Raw genomic sequence first — 17989 nt, 5'->3', positions numbered from 1 at the left:
ATGCTGCATTCCTCAAGCAAGTCTTCTCATGCAGACATGACCTTTTGAATGAAGGTCTGTTTGATGGCTATAGTACACAGGTAATTTTATTTCCTCAGAACTTATGTGAATATTAACAAGGAATGTAGAAAAGAAACACAAAACTGAGCAGCACACCATTGCCAATTTCACATGATTTTTCATCTGATGGCCTCAGGCCAGTCTCTTCCCAGTAATGTGATCCCGCAGGAAAGATTTGTGATTATTGCGAGATTTTCCAGTGTTTGGTACAAGACATCAGGCGACTTACACCTGCTAGGCTAATACAAGCCATTACAGAACATGTTGAAGAAACTGCCTCAATGTCAGTATCTCAGGTTTTTCTCCATATTAGTTAAGCCAGTCTCTCACAGTTTTTTGGTCTGTGGTATGAAACACAGACATTCTTAAGCAGCCGTTCTTTTGCAGTAAAGAGCTATCATCACAATGACTCAGCGTTTTTCTACAATAAAGTACTATGACAACTATTATTTCAAATGCTATCCTTTCACTTCCTCATAGCACTTTCAGGCTCAATTACGAACACAGCCAATGTGCAACTACACACTCCACTGACATAGGAAGATTTCCTGACAAACAAACTAAACTAGAGGCAAATTAAAGATCTTTGACTGCCTGCATATACTGTTGACCTCGTCAGATTTTTTAATGTGGACATGACATTCGTTTCCATATCAGTACGAAATCCTTCTAGGCCACCTTCGCTTCCACACATAGTAATAATCTCTCGGTACTGATGTGAATTTTCTGTTTTATGCACTTTTCCCTTCAAAGAAAGAACTCCATCCTCTTACCTTGTGAGAATGTGGATCGGTGACATGGGCCCAAGGCACAAAGCCTGTCTTTTTCTTACAAAAAGTAGAAAGAAGACTGTGAACCAAGGCACTAAGCCCATATTCTCTGAAAACTAGTAGTTAAAAGAACTTAAACCACAGGGAAAGACTTTCTTCATGGAATTTGAGTCTTCTCTCGAAACGTAAGATTGTGTCTCCTGCCTGTAATATCTCTTGGGATCCAGTATTCTGTCCTTGGTTGCAGTTATAATCCCTACGACTTTTTCCAGAAAGCAGAATTGAGAAATTAACCCAGAGCAATTCTCACGACTTTCTCTTACGTAGACAGAAATGATGGTGACAGCCCAGATTTCCAAGCCTGTTCTCTGTGAACAAATGTTGCCTGGAGACCATGGCTCAAAGCAAAAGCCTTAATTAGGGAAGAAAATAAATCAGAGACTGAGCAAATTTGAACCAAATCTAGATCTACTGAGAGAAAATAATTATACCCAGGCCCACGATGTCCACTCTGAAGACCCAGATCCACAAAATCATCCAGCCTGGACCTTTGTCCTGAAACTCTTGTGGACACCTAGGCCTATACAAACAAGCTATCATCTCCCAAGAGGAATAAGAATGGAGTACTCGGTGCTCAACTACAAAACTGTCCTACCTTGAAAGCATTTATGATAGAAAGAGGGAAGATGGCATCAGCCCTGTGTTATCTTAACAGTACATTCAGCACAACCTGGTCCCAACTCATCAATTTTCCTTTGAGACAGTTATTGTAAGGTGACCATAACTTGCGGCATCAAGCCTTTTTTTTTGGTAAGAGAAGGAATTTGGGCACTTAAATAACAGGATCAAGTCCTGAACTGTTTTGTAAGTTACTAGATTAGAGAGCCTGGAAGCACTGACTAGCATTGCTTTTATTTCCAAAAACTAGAGTTGAGACCTTGGCACAAAGAATTTAGCCTAACTTTACTTAACGAATCTTTAGATAATGGACGTGGCACACAGTCACAAGACCTTCTTGGTCAGAAAAAAACGTCGATGGAAATCCATGGATGAGGACCCAGTCCTCTGCAGGAACAAGGGTAAATACTGTAGCAGTTTCAATACACACACCATGCTGGTCTTATTTACAGGGAAAACTGGCGTGCAAAACATTTTGCAAACTGAAGCCAGATTCATTAGAAGACATAAGGTGAAACACTACAGTCACAGCAATAAGACTAGAAACATGGTAGATTCCAGAATCCTGCACGGTCTTCCTAGATCCCCAGGTGAATGCCTCCAGGTATTTACTTGAACTTTGTGTAATTCCATGGTGATTATGACGTGATTTTCAGGAGACTTCTACCTTTTTCCTCTTCCCCTATCCTCAAACAAAGGTTTTTAAAACATGTCTCATAAAGTCTTCTTTTCAATTTTTCAGGATTGAGACATTGGCCTCTACGCAACTTCTCTACAGTAAGTTCACCTTCAAGAATAGCGTGGATCTCCCAGCACAACTGTTAAGTGTTATGCTCACAATGAGTCAGCATTTCTCCTACATTACCATATAATGGCGCTTAGAATTTCTACTGCTCTAAGGTAGCTAGGTAATTCAGACTCAGCCTCTAAATTTGGACACAGTTGATGTGTGACCGCTGCTTGCATTGTATGCAAGCAGATTTCTTGAGAGAGACGGAACTTCAGGGCAGTTACCTAACAACAAGTGTGTCTTTGCCTATGCAGTCGCCCTCAAGCAAGTCTTCTCGCACAGATACGACCTTCGACTGAAGGGCTGTTAGGTGGCTTTGGTACTCTAGAAATTTTATTTCCTTGGTGCTTATGTAAATATTAACAAGGAATGTACAAGGGAAACACAAAACTGAGCCCCCGACCATCACCAATTTTACATGAATTTTCGTGCGATATGCTCAGGCCAGATTCTTCCTGTTCACATGAATTTGGCGGGAATGCCTCGTGAGAATATCGAGATTTCCAATACTCGGTACGAGATTTCCAGGTGACTTCGACCTCATTACCTTTGCTAGGCCAATACAAGCCATCGCAGAACACGTTGAAGAAACTGCCTCAATGTCAGGATCTCAGGTTTTTGTCTATATTAGTTAAGCCAGTCTCTTGCAGTTTTGTCATTTACATTTTGATACATAGATATTCTTAAGCAGTCATTCTTTTCACAGTAAAGAGCAAGCCTCACAATGACTCAGCATTTTTCTACAATAAAGCAGTATGGCAATTATGGTTTTGAATGCTACCCTTTCGCTTCGTCCTATCACATCAAGCTCAATTACGAACGTAATCAATGTGCGACTATGCCCTCCACTGACTTAGGAAGATTTCCTGACAAACAGACAAAACTAGAGGCGAATTAAAGATCCTTGTCTTACCACATATACCATTGACCTCACATCACATTTTGTAATATGAACCTGACATTCGTTTCCAGGTCAATACGAAGTTCTTCTAGGCCAATTTTGCTTCCACGCATGCTAATGATTTCTCAGTGTTGATATGAATTTTCTCACTTATGTGCACTTTTCCCTTCAAAAAAAGCACTACATCCTCTTACCTTGTGAGAATGTGGATTGGTGACATGGGTCCAAGGCACAAGGCCTGTCTTTATAAAAAGTAGAAAGGAGACTGTGAAAAAAGCAGCAAGTTCATTCCCTCTGAAAACTAGTAGATAAAAGAACCTCAAACAAGGTGTCTGTCTTCATGGAATTTGAGTCTTTTCTCGAAACATAGAATCATGTCTCCTGCCTGTAATTCTGCTTGAGAATCAGTGTTCTGTCCTTGGTTGCAGCTATAATCCCTACCTCTTTTTCCAGAATGTAGAATTGAGAAATTAGCCCAGAGCATTTCTTACGACTTCCTCCAACATAGACGGAATGAGTGACATCAGCCTAGAGCTCCACGCGTGTCTTCTGTGAAAAAATACGGCCTGAAGGCCTTGTCTCAAAGCAAAAGCCTTCTTTAGGGAAGAAAAAATAAATCAGAGACTGTGCAATTCTGAAACAAGCCTGGAACCTCCTGAAAGAACATAGTTAGAGCACAGGCCATCAATGTCAAGCCCCCCCAATTGGTAACAATGTCCAGTATCATAAGCAGATGCACAAAATCATCGAGCCTGGGCCTTGTTACCTGAAATTCTGGTGGACACCGTGGCCTATACAAACTGTCATCTCTCAGGAGAAGGAAGAATGGAGGACTCATTGCTCACCTATAAAACTGTCCTCTCTTGAAAGCATTTACGATAGAAATAGGGCCAATGGCACCAACCCTGTGTCATCCTAGTGATACATTCAGCACAACCTGGTCCCAAGTCCTCAATATTCTTTTTGCAATTATTTAAAGTTGAACATACCTTGCAGCATCAAGCCTTTCTTCTGGTAAGAGAAGGTAGCTTGGGCACTAAGAAAAGTGGATCAAAACCAGAACTCTTTTGTACGATACTCTATTAGACAACCTGGAAGCACTGCCAAGTATCACTTTTATTTCCAAGAAGTAGAATTGAGACCTTGGCATACAGAATCTAGCCTAACTTTACTTAACGGATCTTTTGATAGTGGACGTGGCACACAGTCACAAGACCTTCTTGGTCAGAAAAAATGTTGTTGGAAATCCATGTCCCAGGACCCAGTGCTCTGCAGGAACAAGGGTAAATTCTCTAGCAGTTTCAATACACACACCACGCCGGTCAAATTTACAGGGAAAACTCGTATGCAATACATTTTGCAAACAGAAGCCTGATTCATTAGAAGAGGTAAGGTGAAACACTACAGTCACAGCAATATGACTAGGCACATGGTAGGTCCCAGATTCCGGCATGGTCTTCCTTGATCCCCATGTGAAAGCCTCAAGGTATTCACTTGAACTTCGTGTAATTCCATGGTGATTATGACGTGATTTTCAGGTAACTTCTACCTTATTCTTTTTCCCATATCTTCAAACAAGTGTTTTTAAAACACACCTCATAAAATCTTCTTTTCATTTTTTCAGGATTGTGTCATTGGCTTCGAAGCAATTTCTTCTGCACAGTGGTATCCTCAGGTTCACCTTTAAGAATAGCATGGATCTCCCACCAGAACTGTTATGTGTTATATGCACAATGAGTCAGTATTTCCACATTACAGTATAATGGATCTTAGATTTACCACCATTCTAAGGTAGCTTGGTCATTCAGACTCAGCCTCTAAATTTCAGCGTGATTGATATGTGACAGCTGTTCCCATTGTATACAAGCAGGTGGCGTGAGAGACATAACTTCAGGGCAGTCTCCTAACAACAAGTGTGTGTGTTTGCCTATGCCACCATTCTCAAGCAAGTCTTCTCATGAACATGACCTTTGGATTGAAGGGCTCATAGGTGGCTATGGTACACAGGCAATCTTATTTCCTCAGTGCTTACGTGAATATTAACAAAGGATGTAGATGAGAAATGCAAATATGACCGCCACAAAATCACGAATTTCACGTGATTTTTCGTGCAATGTCCTCAGGCCAGTCTCTTCCTGGTCACATGAATCCCGCATGACAGCTTCGTGATTATCCCGAGATTTTCCAATTCTTGGTATGAGATTTCCAGGTGACTCCACTTCATTACCTCTGCTAGGCTAACACAACCATTTAAGAACAGATTGAAGAAACGGCCTCAATGTCAGTATCTCAGCTTTTTGTCCATATTGGTTAAGCCAGTCTCTCACAGTTTTTTGGTCTGCCGTTTGATACACAGACATTGTTAAGCAGCCTTTTCTAGGCAGTAAAGAGATATCCTCACATTCACTCAGAATTTTTCCTACAATGAAATATATGGCAACTATGGTTTCAAACGCTATCCATTCGCTGCCTCTTAGCATACTCAGGCTCATTCACGGAAACAGCCAATGTTTCCATTCCAGTGGACTAAGCTCTCCCATGACATAGGAATATTTCCTGAAAAACAGACAAAACTAGAGGCAAATTAAAGATCCTTGACTTCCCGCAGATACCGTTAACCTCATGTCAGATTTTTTAATGTGGTCATCACATTCGTTTTCAGGTCACTATACAGTCCTCCTCGTCCATTTTCACTTCCATGCATACTAATTATTTCTCGGTGTTGATGTGAACTTTCTCAGTTACATGAACTTTTCCCTTCAAAGAAAAAACTACATCTTCTTACCTCGTGAGAATGTGGATTGTCAACATGGGCCCAAGGCAGAAGGCCTGTCTTTTCCTTACAAAAAGTAGAAAAAAATCTATGATCCAAGGCACTAAGTTTATCCTCTCCGAAAATTAGTACATAAAAAAACTTAAATCACAGGGCAAGACTGTAATCATGTAATTTGAGTCTTCTCTCAAAACCTAGGATCATGTCTCCTGCCTATAATTTATCTGGGGATCCAGAGCACTGTCCTTGGTTGCAGTTTTAATCACTACCTCCTTTTCCAGAAATTAGAATTGAGAAATTAGCCCAGAACATTCTTACGACTTTCTCCAACATAGATTGAAAGCATGGCATCACTCCAAAATTCCAAGCCTGTTCTGTGTGAACAAATGTTGCCTGAAGGCCTTGTCTTAAAGCAAAGACCTTCTCTAGAAAAGAACAAAATATATCAGAGACTGGAAATCTGAACCAAGCCTGGACTTCCTCAAAGAACATTGTTATAGCCCAGCAACACAACATCAAGCCCATTTAAATGGTAACAATGTCCAGTATCAAGACACAGACCCACAAAATCATCCGGTCTGAGCCTTGTTACCTGCAACTCTTATGGACACCTTGGCCCATACAACCAAGCTGTCATCTCTCAGGAGGAGGACTCAGTGTTCACCTCCAGAACAGTTCTCCCTTGAAAACATTTACGATAGATATAGGGCCATTGGCACAAAATCTCTGTCACCTAACAGTACCTTCAGCAAAACCTGGTCCCAACATAAATTTCTCTTTTAGATTATTATTGAAAGATGCCATAATTTGCAGCATCAAGCCTCTCTTTTGGTAAGAGAAGGTATTTTGTGCACTTAGAAAACTGGATCAAGTCCTGAACTGTTCTTTAATTACTCGATTAGGAAGCCTGGAAGCTCTGCCTAGCATGGCTTTTATTTCCAGGAAGTAGACTAAAGACCTTGGCACACAGAATCTAGCCTAATTTTACTTATTGGATTTTTAGATATAGGACATTGTACATGGTCATAAGGCTTTCTTTTTCAGAAAAAATGTGGATGGAAATCCATGCCCATGACCCAGTCCTCTGGTGGAACCAGGTAACTTCTGTGGATGTTTGAATACACAAAATCACGCCGGTCTCATTTACAGGGTAAACTCACGTGCAAAACATTTAACAAACTGAATCCCAATTCATTGGAAGAGGTAAGGTCAAACTCTACAGTCACAGCAACAAGACTAGGCACCTGGTAGATTCCAGATTCCTGCAGGGTTATCCTAGATCCACACCTGAACACCTTCAGGTATTCACGTGACCTCCATGTAATTCCCTGGTATTACTCTTTGATTTTCATATGACTTCCACATTATTCCTCTTTCCTATCCTCAAACAAGTGCTTTTAAAACACGTCTCATAAAGTGCTATTTTAAATTTTCAGGATTGATTCATTGACCTCTAAGCAATTTTTTTTCGACAGCAATAGCCAGAGGTTCACCTTAAGAAATACCGTGGTTCTTCCACCAAAACTGTTAAGTGTTATGCTCACAATGACTCAGCATTTCTGCTACAATACAGTATAATGGCGCTTAGAGTTTTCACCACTCTAAGGTAGCTTGGTCATTCGGACTCTGTAAATTTCAATGCTTTGATGTGTGACCCTTGCTCCCATTGTATAGAAGTAGGTTGCCTTAGAGAAACAGAACCTCAGGGCAGTTACCTAAGAAAAAGAGTATGTGTGTTATTCCCTGTCCTCAATCAAGGCTTTTCATGCAGATATGACCTTTTGATTGAAGGGCTGTTAGGTGGCTATGGTACAGAGGTAATCTTATTCTTCAGTTCTTATGTGAATATTAACAAGGAATGTAGAAGGGAAAGAGAAAACTGAGCGCCTACCATCACCAATTTCACGTGATTTTTCATGCAATGTCCTCAGGCCAGTCTCTCCCAGATCATGTTAAATTCTCAGAGAAGCCTCGTGAGTATCGCAAGATTTCCCAATTCTTGGTACAAGGTTGCAGGCGACTTCTACCTCATTAGCTCTGCTAGGCCAATAGAAGCCATCCTGGGCCTTGATACCTGATGCTCTGTTGGTTTAAACGCTATCCATTTGCTTCCTCATAGCACACTCCGACTCAATTACGAACGCAGCCAATATGCTACTAGGCCCTCTACTAACATAGGAAGATATTCTGACAAACAGACATAACTAGAGACAAATTAAAAACCCTTTACTACTCTCATATACCATTGACAACGTCTAATTTTCTAATGTGGAAATAACATTTGTTTCCAGGTCAGTACTAAGACCTTCTAGGCCACCCTCCATTCCATGCATACTAAAGAATTCTCGGTGTTGATGTGAAATTTCTAAGTTATATGCACTTTTCCTTTCAAAAAGCAGTACATCTTCTTACCTGGTGAGAATGTGGATTGGTGATATGTGCCCAAAGCACAAAGCCTGTCTTTTCCTTACAAAAAGTAGAAAGGAGACTGTGAACCAAGGCACTAAGCCCATTCTTTCTGAAAACTAGTAAAGAAAAGAACTTACCATAGGGCAAGTCTGTCTTCATGGAATTTGAGTCTTCTCTCGAAAAATAGGATCATATCTCTTGCCTGTAATTCCTCTTGGAATCCAGCTTGCTGTTCTTGGTATAACACCTAACTCTTTGTCCAGAAAGTAGAATTGAGAAATTAGCCCAGAGCATTTATTACGACTTTCTCCGACTTAAATGGAAAGGGTGGCATCACTCCAGAGTTCCAAGCCTGTTCTCTGTGAACAAATGTTTCCTGAAGGCCTTGTCTCAAAGCACAGCCTGATTTAGGGAAGAAAAAATCAATCAGATACTGTGCAAATCTGAACCAAGTCTGGAACTCCTGAAAAACATAGTTAATAGACCAGGCCCACAATGACAAGTCCATCCAATTGGTAATGATGTCTAGTCTCAAGACCCAGAACCACAAAATCATCCATCCTGGGCCTTGATACCTGACACTCTGTTGGACATCTTGGCCTATATAACCAAGCTGTCATCTACTAGGAGGAGGAAGAATGGAAGTCTCAGTGTTCGCCTCCAAAACTGTCCTCCCTTGAAAGCATTTACAATTGAAATAGGGCCAATGGCACCAACTCTGTGTCATCCTAACAGTACATTCAGCTGAACCTGGTCCCAAGTCATCAATTTTCCTTTGAGACAATTATTGAAAGGTGACCATATCTTGCAGCATCAACCCTTTCTTTTGCTAAAAGAAGGTAATTTGGGCACTTAGAAAACTGGATCTTGGCCTGAACAGTTCTGTAATTAGTCAATTATGGAGCCTAGGTGCACTGCCTAGCATCGCTTTTATTTCCAGTAATTAGAGTGGAGACCTTGGCACACAGAATCTGGCCTAACTTTACTTAACGGATTTTTGGATCGAGGACGTGGCACACGGTCACAAGAACTTCTTGGTCAGAAAAAAGTGTCCATGGAATTTCATGGCCCAGGACCCATTCCTTTGCTATATCCAGGGTAACTTGAGTGGATGTTTCAATACACAACTCCTTGCTGATATCATTTACAGGATAAACTCACATGCAAAACATTTCAGAGACTGTAGCTTGAATCATGGCAATAGCTAAAGTGAAACCCTACAATCACAGCAGCAAGACTAGCCACCTGGTAGACTCCAGATTCCTGCAGGATCTTCCTTGATTCCCATGTGAATGCCTCTAGGTATTCACTTGACCTCTGTATAATACCCTGGTGATTACAATGTAATTTTCAGGTGACTTCCACCTTATTGCTCTTTCCCTATCCTCAAACCAGTGTTTTGAAAACATGTCTCATAAAGTCCTCTTTTCAATTTTTCAGGATTGAGGCATAGGCCACTAAGCAATTTCTTCACGACACTAGTAGCCTAATTCATTTTCAAGAATAGCGTGGATCTCCCACCACAACTGATAAATGTTATGCTCACAATGACTCAGCATTTCTGCTACAACACAGTATAGTGGCACTTAGATTTTTCACGGCTCTAAGATAACTTCGTCATTCAGACTCACTCTCTAAATTTCAACGAGTTGATATGTGACTGCTGCTCCAATTGTATACAAGCAGGTTGCCTGAGAGAAACGGAACCTCAGGGCAGTTACCTAACAACAAGCGTGTGTTTGCCTATGCCATCATCTTCAAGCAAGTCTTCTCATCCAGACATGATCTTTGGGTGAAGGATTGTTACATGGCTATGGTACAGAGATAATCTTATTCTTTAGTGCTTATATGAATATTAACAAAAAATGTAGAAAGGAAACACAAAATTTAGCGCCCCACCATCACCATTTTCACGTGGCCAGTCTCTTCCTGATCACCTGAATCTCGCAGGAAAGCCTCATGAGTATTGCGAGATTTCTCAATTTCGGTATGAGGTTTCCATGCGACTTCCACCTAATTTTCTCTGTGAGCGCAATAGAAACCATTTCAGAACAGATTGAAGAAACCGCCTCAATGTCAGTATCTCAGCTTTTTGTCCACATTGCTTAAGCTAGTTCTCGCAGTTTTTTGGTCTGTGGTTTGATACAAAGATATTTTTAAGCAGCCGTTCTTTTTGCAGTAAAAAAGGTATCCTCACAATGACTCAGCATTTTTTTTTTACAATAAAGCAGTATGACAACTATGGTTTCACATGTGATCCATTTGATTCTTCATAGTACAATCCAACTCAATCACAAATGCAGGCAATGTGCTACTAGGCTCTCTACTGACATAGGAAGTTTTTCTGACAAACAGACAAAACTAGAGGCAAATTAAAAATACTTGACTGCCTGGATATAACGTTGACCTCACGTCAAATTTTTTAATGTAGACATAACATTCGTTTCCAGGTCCCTCTAGTCCAACTTCTGTTCCACACATACTAATGATTTCTCGATTTGATATGAATTTTCTAAGTTATATGCACTTTTCCTTTTCAAAAAAGCACTACATCCTCTTACCCGATGAGAATGTGGATTGGTGACATGGGCCCGAGCCCCAATACTGTCTTTTCCTTACACAAAGTAAGGAAAAGAGACTGTGAACCAAGGCAGGAAGCCCATCCTCTCTGAAAACTAATAGAGTAAAGAACTTACCATAGAGCAAGTCTTTCTTCATGTAATTTGAGTCTTCTCTCGAAACCTAGGATCATGTCTCCTGCCTATAATTCCTATTTGGATCCAGTGTTCTGTCCTTGGTATAATCCCTTCTTATTTTTACAGAAAGTAGAATTGAGAAATTAGTGCAGATCATTTTTTATCACTTCCTCGACATAGACGGAAAGGGTTGTAACAGCCCAGAATTCCAAGCCTGTTCTCTGTGAACAAATGTTGCCAGAAGGCCTAGTCTCAAAGCAAAAGCCTTCCTTAGGAAGGAAAAAAACAATCGAAGACTGTGCAAATCTGAACCAAGCTTGGACCTCTTGAAGAACAAAGATATAGCCCAGGCCCACAACTTCTGGCCCACGAGCTGATCCAATTGTTAACAATGTCCAGTTTCAAGAGCCGGACCCACAAAAACATCCAGCCTTGGCCTCGTTGCCTAAAACTCTGGTGGACACCTTGGCCTATACAACCAAGCTGTCTTCCTAGGAGGAGGAAGAATGGAGATTTCAGTGCTCATCTACAAAACTGTCCTTCTTGAAAGCATTTATGATAGAAATAAGGTCGAAGGCACCAACCCTGTGTCATCCTAACAGTACATTCAGCACAACCTGGTCCCAAGTCATCAATTTTCCTTTTAGACAGTTATTGAAAGGTAACCATACTTTGCAGCATCAAGCCTTTCTTCTGTTAAGAGAAGATAGTTTGGGCACTTAGACAACTGGATCAAGGCCTGAACTCTTCTGCAATTACTCGATTAGGTAGCCTGGAAGCACAGCCAAGCATTTCTTTTATTTCCAGGAAGTAGAGTGGAAACCTTGGCACACAGAATCTAGCCTAACTTTACTTAACGGATTTTTAGATATAGCACATGGCACATGATCACAAGACCTTCTTGGTCAGGAAAAATATTGTTGGAAATCCATGCCCCATTACCCAGTCCTCTTTTTTAACGAAAGGAATTTGTACGGATATTTGAATACAAAACACCACGCCAGTCTCATTTACAGGGTAAACTTGCAGACAAAACATTTCAAAAACTGAATCCTGATCATTGGAAGAGGTAAGATGAAACCCTACAGTCACAGCAACAGGACTAGGCACCTGATAGACTGCAGATTCCTGCAGGGTCTTCCTCGATCCCCACGGGAACGCCCCAAGTATTCACTTGATATCTGTGTAATTCCTTTGTGATTACTACATGATTTTCAGGTGACTTCTACCTATTCCTATTCCCCTATCCTCAAACAAGTGTTTTTAAAACATGTCACATGAATTCTTCTTTTAAATTTTTCAGGATTGTGTCATTGTGTCATTGGCCTCTAAGCAATTTCTTCTGGACAGTAGTAGCCTAAGGTTCATCTTTAAGAATAGCATGGAATTCTCACTAGAACTGTTAAGTATTATGCTCACAGTTGAGTCAGTATTTCTGCTACAATGCAGTATAATGGAGCCTAGAGTTCTACCGCTCTAAGGTAGTTTGGTCATTCACACTCAGTCTCTAAATTTCAATGTGGATGTTGACCACTGCTCCCATTGTATACAAGAAGGTTGCCTGACCAGAGACAGATCCTCAGTTACCTAACAACAAGTTACCTAACAACAAGTGTGTGATTGCCTATGTCACCATCCTCAAGCAAGTCTTCTCATGCAGAGATGACTTTCTTTTGAAGGGCTTTTTCATGACAATGTTATACAGGTAATCTTATTTCCTCAGTGCTTATGTGAATATTAACAAGGAATATAGAAGAGAAACATAAAACTGAGCACCACACCATCACTAATTTCATGTGATTTTTCGTGCGATGTCCTCAGGCCATTCTCTTCCTGGTCACATGAATCTCATGGGAAAGCTCACGAGCATCGCGAGATTTCCCAATTCTTGGTACGATTTTTCCAGGCGACTTCCACCTCATTTCCTCTGCTAGGCTAATACAAGCCATTTCAGAACAGGTTGAGAAAACTGCATCAATGTCAGTATCTCAGCTTTTTGTTCATATTTCTTAAGCCAGTCTCTCTCAGAGTCTTTTCCTCTGCGGTTTAATATGCAGACATCCTTAAGTAGCCATTCTTTTTGCAGTAAAGAGGTATCCGCACAATGACTCAGCAATTCTCCTACAATAAAGCGGTATAGCAACTATGGTTTCAAACGCTATCCATTTGCTTCCTCTTAGTACACTTAAGCTCAATTACTAACGCAGCCAATGTGTGAATATGCCCTCCATGGACATAGGAAGATTTCCTGAGAAACAGAAAAAACTAGAGGCGAATTAAAGATCCTTGACTGCCCGCATATACTGTTGACCTCATGTCAGGTTTTTTAATGTGGACATGACATTCATTTCCAGGTCTGTACGAAGTCCTTCTAGGCCACTTTCAGTTCCATGCATACAAATGATTTCACGCTGTTGATGTGTGTTTTCTCAGTTATATGTACTTTTCCCTCTAAAGAAGGCACTACATCTTCCTACCTTGTCTTAATGTGGATGGGAGACATGGGCCCAAGGCACAAGGCTAGACTTTTCCTTACCAAAAGTAGATAGGAAACTGTTAACCAAGGCATTAAGCCCATCTTCCCTAAAAACAAGTATATAAAAGAGATTAAACCACAGGACAAGTCTGTCTTCATGTAATTTAAGTCTTCTCTCTAAACATAGGATCATGTCTCCTGCTTGTAAGTCTTTTTGGGATCCAGTGTGTTGTCTTTGTTTGCAGTTATAATCCCTATCTCCTTTTTAAGAGACCAGAATTGAAAAATTAGCCCACAACACTTCTACGACCTTTTCCAAAATAGACAAAAAGCATGGAATCAGCCCACAGTTCCAAGCCTGTTCTCTTGGAACAAATGTTGCCTGAAGGCCTTATCTTAAAACAAATGCATTCTTTAGGGAAGAAAAAATAAATCGAACACTATAGAAGAGTGACCAAAAATTGCAGCATCAAGTCATTCTTCTGGTTAGAGAAGGTCATTTGAACACTTAGAAAATTGCATCAAGGTTTGAAATGTTCTGTAATTACTCGATTAGTGAGCTTGGAAGCACTGCCTAGCATCGCTTTTATTTCCAGGAAGTAGAGTGGAGACCTTGGCACACAGAATCTACCGTAACTCTACTTAACGAATTTTTTGATAGAGGACTTGGCACACGGTCACAAGACCTTCTTGGTCAAAAATAATGTCAATGGAAATCTATGGCCCAGGACCCACCTCTCTGCTAGAAGCAGGGTAACTTGTGTGGATGTTTGAGTACACTACAGCAATGGTCTCTTTTACAGGGTAAACTCACATGCAAAACATTTCACAGACTGAAGCCTGACTCATTGCAAGAGGGAAAGTGAAACCCTACAGTCACAGCAACAAGACCAGGCACCTGGTAGAATATAGATTCCTGCAGGGTCTTCCTTGATCCCCATGTGAATGCCTCCAGGTATTCACTTGATCTCCATGTAATTCCCTGGTGATTACTCTGTGATATTAAGGTGACTTCCACCTTACTCCTCCTCTCCTATCATCAAACAAGTGTTTTTAAACACATCCCATAAAGCTTTTTTTCAATTTTTCAGGATTGAGTCATTAGCATTTAAGTAATTTCATCTCAACAGAAGTAGCCTAAGTTTCACCTCAAGAATAGCGTGGATATCACACCAGAACTGTTAAGTGTTATCTTTACAATGAGTAAGCATTTCTGCAACAATACAGTATAATAGTGCTTAGTTTACACCGCTTTAAGATAGTTTGGTCATTCAGATTCAGCCTCTAAATTTCAACGAAGTTGAGATATGACCGCTCCTCCCATTGAATGCAACCTGTTTGCCTGACCAGAGACGGAACCTCAGGGCAATTATCTAACAACAAGTGTGTGTTTGCCTATGCCATCGTCCTCAGGCAAGTCTTCTCATGCAGACATGACTTTCGATTGAAGCGCTGTTATGGAGCTATGGTACACAGGCAATTGTATTTTCTCAGTGCTTATGTGAATATGAACAAGTAATGTAGAAGAGAAACACTAAATTGAGTGCCACGCCATTACCAGGTTCATGTGATTTTTCGTGCGATGTCCCCAGGCCAGTCTCTTCCTGGCCACTTGAATCTCGCAGGAAAGCCTTGTGAGTATTGCAAGATTCCCCAAATTTGGTAAGTTTTTCCAGGTGACTTCCACCTCATTACCTCTACTAGCAATTTCAGAACAGATTGAAGAAACTACTTCAATGTCTCTACCTCAGCTTTTTGTCCATATTGGTTATGCCACTCTCACAGTTTTTTGTTTACGGTTTGATACAACATTCTTAAGCAGCCATTCTTTTTGCAGTAAAGAGTTATCCTCACAATGACTCAGCATTTTTCCCACAATAAAGCAAAATGGCAACTATGGTTTTAAACGCTATTCATTCACTTCCTCATAGCACATTTAGGCTCCTTTACGAACACAGCCAATGTGCAACTGCACCCTCCACTAACAAAGAAAGATTTTCTGACAACCAGACAAAACTAGAAGCGAATTAAAGATCCTTGACTATCCACATATACCATATACCTCATGTCAGATTTTTTAATGTAGACATGACATTCCTTTCCAGGTAAGTATGAAGTCCTTCTAGGCCACCTTCTGTTCCACACATACTAATGACTTCTCATTGTCGATGTGAATTTTCTCAGTTGTATGCACTTTTCCCTTCAAGAAAGCACTACATCCTCTTATTTAGTGAGAATGTGGATTGGTGACATAGGCCCAAGGCACAAGGCCTGTCTTTTCCTTACAATAAGTAGAAAGGAGACTGTGAACCAAGATAGTAAGCCTATCTTGCTGTCCTTGGTTGCAGTTATAATCCCTATGTCTTTTTCCAGAAAGCAGATTTGAGAAATTATCCCAGAGCTCTTCTTATGACTTTCTCTGAAATAGATGGAAAAGATTGCATCAGGCCAGAATTTCAAGCTTGTTCTCTGTCAACAAATTTTCCCTGAAGGCCTTGTCTCAAAGCAAAAGCATTCTTTGGGGAAGAAAAAATGAATCGGAAACTGAGCAAATCTGAACCAAGCCTGGACCTCCTGAAAGAGCACAGTTATAGCCCAGGACCACAACGTCAAGCCCATGCATTTGGTAACAATGTGCAGTCTCAAGAACCAGACCCACAAAGTCGTCTAGCCTGGGCCTTGTTACCTGAAACTCTTGTGGACACCTTGGCCTATATAACCAAGCTGTCATCTCCTAGGAGGAGGAAGAATTGAGGACTCAGTGCTCGCCTCCAAAACTGTCCTTTCCTGAAAGCTTTTATGATAGAAATAGGGCCATTGGCACCAATACTGAGTCATCTTAACAGTACATTCAGCATATATTGGTCCCACGTCATCAAATTTCCTCTTAAACAATACCTTACAGCATCAAGCCTTCTTTCTGGTAAGAGAAGGTAGTTTGGACACTTAGAAAACTGAATCAAGGCCTGAAATGTTCTATAATTACTCGATTAGAGAGCCTGGAAGCACGGACTAGCATCTTTTTTATTATCAGGAAATAGATTGGAGACCTTGGCACACAGAATTTAGCCTAACTTACTTAATGGATTTTTAGATAGAGGACTTGGTACATGGTCAAAAGAGCTTCTTGGTCAGAAAAAAATGTCAGTGGAAATCCATGGCCCAGGATACAGTCCTTTGCTGGAACAGGTAAATTGTGTGGATGTTTGAATACATAACACCACGCCCATCAATTTTACAGTGTAAATTCACATGCAAAACATTTCACAAACTGAAGCCTGATTCATTGCAAGAAGTAAGGTGAAACCCTACAGTCACAGCAACAAGACTAGGCACCTGGTAGACTCCAGACTCCTGCACGGTCTTCTTAATCCCCACGTGAACGCCTCCAGGTATGCACTTGACCTCTGTGTAATTCCCTGGTGATTACTACGTGTTTCCACCTTATTCCTCTTCCCCTATCCTCAAACAAGTGTTTTGAAAACACGTCTCATAAAGTCTTCTTTTCAATTTTTCAAGATTTAGTCAGTGACCTGTAAGCGATTACTTCTGGACAGTAATAGCCAGAGGTTCACCTTCAAGAATAGCATGGATCTGCCACCAGATCTGTTAAGTGTTATGCTCACAATTAGTTAGCATTTCTGCTACAATACAGTATAATGGTGTTTCGAGTTTCCACCGCTCTAAGGCAGCTTGGTCATTCAGACAAAGCCTCTAAATTTCAACGCGGTTGATGTGTGATCACTGCTCTCATTGTATACAAATAGGTTGCCTGAGAGAGATGGAACCTCAGGGCAGTTACCTAACAATATGTGTGTGTTTGCCTATCCCATCTTTCTCATGAAAGTCTTCTCATGCACACATAAACTTTGGATGAAGGGCTGTTACATGGCTATGGCACACAAGTAATCATTCCTCAGTGCTTATGTGAATATTAACAAAGAATGTAGAAGGGAAACAGAAAACTGAGAGCCCAACCATCACCAATTTCATGTGATTTTTCGTAAGATGTCCTCATGCCAGTCTCTTTCTGGTCACGTGAATCTCTTGGGAAAGTCTCGTTAGTATCGTGAGATTTCCCAATTCTTGGTACGAGATTTCCAGGCAACTTTCACCTCAGCACCTCTGCTAGGCCAATACAAGCCATTTCAGAACAGGATGAAGAAACTGCTCAATGTCAGTATCTCAGCTTTTAGTCCATATTGGTTAAGCCAGTCTCTCGCAGTTCTATGGTGTACACAGACATTCTGAAGCAGTCATTCTTTTTGCAGCAAAGAGCTATGCTCACAATGACTCAGCATTTCTTCTACAATAAAGCAGTATGGCGACTATGGATTCAAACGCTATCCATTTGCTTCCTCATAGCACACTTAGTCTCAATTATGAACGAAGCCAATGTGTGACTACACCCTCCACTGACAAAAAAGATTTTCTGG

Source organism: Pteropus medius, unplaced genomic scaffold (assembly GCF_902729225.1).
Source record: "Pteropus medius unplaced genomic scaffold, Ma_sr-lr_union100, whole genome shotgun sequence".
Classification (NCBI taxonomy): Eukaryota; Metazoa; Chordata; class Mammalia; order Chiroptera; family Pteropodidae; genus Pteropus; species Pteropus medius.
The sequence above is the reverse complement of the archived record's forward strand: the minus strand, read 5'-3'. Positions refer to the sequence as shown.